Source organism: Dipodomys merriami, unplaced genomic scaffold (genome assembly GCF_024711535.1).
Source record: "Dipodomys merriami isolate MVZ:Mamm:240054 unplaced genomic scaffold, mDipMer1.0.p SCAF_402, whole genome shotgun sequence".
Lineage (NCBI taxonomy): Eukaryota > Metazoa > Chordata > Mammalia > Rodentia > Heteromyidae > Dipodomys > Dipodomys merriami.
This window is the reverse complement of record NW_027205627.1, coordinates 829,772-832,949: the sequence shown is the minus strand read 5'-3', so window position 1 is coordinate 832,949 and position 3,178 is coordinate 829,772. Positions and strand designations below refer to the sequence as shown.

General features: G+C 35.9%; 1 pseudogene; it reads left to right on the top strand.

Annotated features, from left to right (window-relative positions):
* The first annotated feature begins 239 nt into the window (after nucleotides 1-239).
* LOC138806648 (U6 spliceosomal RNA) lies at nucleotides 240-336 on the top strand (annotated as a pseudogene).
* Nucleotides 337-3,178: the final 2,842 nt, after the last annotated feature.

Here is a 3,178-nt window from a genome sequence, read left to right as displayed (position 1 = left end):
ATAGAGAGTATGATCAAATTCCAAATAAAAAGACTTAAGATACTCATTGGCAAAAAAAGTTTGCAAATGTGAGCAATCGACTGATCAATATAATTTTTTCCACTATTCACAGAATTTTAGGGAAATAAGATCGATAGCATTGTTAGGAACAATAAGGTTTCCTTGTTACAAGTAGGCACCCATAGATATAAGCCTGTATAAAGATTGCATCATTAACTATTAAATTTAGAGGATACTACATGCTTCAGCAACACGTATACTCAAATTACAATACAGAGATTAACATGGCACTTGCACAAGGATAATATGAAAATTTGAGAAGTATTCCATATTTTTCATTCTTCAGATGCAAGAAATGAAAAAAAGTGATTAAAAAGGTGATTACAAAATTACAAGTGTAACAATACACGTAATTCATATAATTAAATTTAGTTTGACATCAGTGTATTAAATCACCTCAGAAAGGCATTTACATAGCATAAACTTTACAAAACTTTTCAAATTAGACAACATTGTCATTTTATCCCAAAGAAAAATAATATTAAGACGTAGAAAAAAAGGAATCAAACTGTTTCTATATGGAATGCAATCGGAAAGGACACATTAATGAACCTATATATTATAAAATAATATATAATTCAAAGTATATCTAGGAGAAAATAAATTATGAACATGATGCAAACATAGAATATAGAATATTTTAAAATATACTTTTTCAGACAAGCACGAGAAATATTTTCGTTTCTGTACTACTCATTTCAACAGGTAAATTAAAATTATTTCTTATTAAAAAATCACAAACTTTGAAGAAATTATTATACATGTTTACAAATCTATTGAATACATTTTTCCATCCAAGGCAGGCAATTCACTTGGAAGAACTCCGCGGAATCCATGAATTTTTACAGTAAAATATTGGTGCTGCCGGGCACTGGTGGTTCATGCCTATAATCCTAGCTACACAGGAGACTGAGATCTGAGGATCATGGTTCAAAACCAGCATGGGAAGGAAAGTCTGTGGTACTCTTATCTCAAACAAACCACTAGAAAACTGGAAGTGGAGTTGTGTCTCAAGTGGTAGATGGCTCACCTTGAGCTGAAGATCACAGGGATAGCACCCAGGCCCAGAGTTCAAGCCCCATGACCGACCAAAAAAAAAAAAGATATTGTTCTTATTTGGATTGTGAAAATATTTTGTAGGGACACAAATGATGGACTTGCATTTTTGAAATTTAAGAAACTTAACCCGACCATTAGGACTTCGGTGAACAATTTGTACAGTCTTTCACAACTTCATAGAGGTAGTGATACATACTTATCCTTTTGGCAATATCAAATACAGTTTCTTCTATGTTGTTCTTCAGGCCTGGATTTATATAATGGTTCAACAGAAGGCGATCCAGAGTATCTTTGCTATCTCAATTCTCAACAGCAAGATAAAAGGGTGTCAAGAGTCCTTTAGTTTGGGGAAGTGTTACTGTGGCTCAAGCGGTAGAGCACTCCCCTTGAGCTGAAGAGCACAGGGACAGCACCCGAGCCCAGATCTCAAGCCCCATGACCGACCAAAAAAAAAAAACACAACAACAACAAAATTCAAACAAACAAAAATATTTGGGCTGGGAAAGTGGCTCAGTGGTAGAGCGCTTTTCTTGCATACATGAGGCCCTAGGTTTGATTCTTCAGCACCACATAAGCAGAAAAAAAAAGTGGGAAGTGGTGCTGTGGCTCAAGTGGTAGAGCAGTAGCCTTGAGCTGAAGAGATGAGGGACAGCGTCCAGGCCCAGAGTTCAGGCCCCACGACCAGACCAAAAAATTTTTTTAAAAAAGAGTCCTTTAGTATGGGCATTGGTATCTGTATCATGATGAAGTAAGAAAGAAGCCACTCTGCTATTATTCCACGTATATGCACTGTTCAGGGGTGTCCAGTCATCTACAGTTATTGCATGTGCCGCTTGAGACACCAACTCACTGACAATGTCTAAGTGTCCACCGTAGGCTTCTCGATGAGGGGTATACTCATCATCATCCCTACTATTCACATAAGTGGCCTTTTGGGAAAGAAGTCTCCGCACTGTAGTAAGCTGAATATTTTCGGCAGCCCAATGAAGAAATACGGTTGGATCCTTCTCCAATATTTTTTCTTGCAATTGATACCATTCCTTACTTTTTCATCTTGTTCCCCATATTCCTAAGAATTGCCTAACCAGAGACTTTGAGTGCCAGTGGGAATGAGGTGTCCATGTATTTCCCCAATAGTTCACATTGGTTGAACTGGTCAGAAATATCTGGTGACTTTTCTGCAACTGTTTATTCACCATGATTTATTTTCTCTTTTTCCAATTTTACTATTCGAAATTATTCTAACTGGAGAGTAGGGAATTGATGGAGAGCAGAGGAAAGATATTCCTCCATATTCAAATGTACACACTGAAAATGAGGACCAGTGATGTCTTCATGTGCAGCTTATTCTAGGCATGAGAAAATAGGAAATAATGCCTTCTATATAAATGATTTGGGAAATGGCAGAGCAAAAAGTGAAATGATACAACCAAAAATATAAAAGCAAAATAAATTAGTATAATTATGGAGCAATCATATTATGTATGAGAACCATGAAAGGGAGAGAGAAAGAAAGAGACAGATGTGTAATGACGTAGCTAGCCACAAAATCCATGCCTCTGATCAATTTGTAGAACAAACAAAATTTTATTTTTTAAAAGAGATGGAAATCGAATTTATGTATTTACTTGAAGTTAGTAAATACATTTTTAGTAGCCTACGTAAAGAGACATATCTTTACCAAATTACAGACAGTAAAATAAATCCTTTCTAGTTCTAGTAACAGATCTGACTGAAATCAGTTGAATCATACATTTCTTGTACAATGAAGGAATAAGAGGGCAGTAAAGCAGCTAGAGAAGGCAGGGAGATTGTATCTGTGACAAAACTTTGTGGAAATTGGTACTGATGATTTCTTACTGGTGATCCACTTGCACTGGAAGCATGATTCTGAAGTATTGCTTGCCCATTCTGAACTATTGATTTGATCATTATATTCTCCAAGAAGAAAGTGAGAATTGATAGTGAAGGACTACTAACACATTTTGACCTTCTCACTGAGCACTTTCAATCATCAAAATCACATGAAGACAATAGACAGGCCTACGTTTTAGATGAA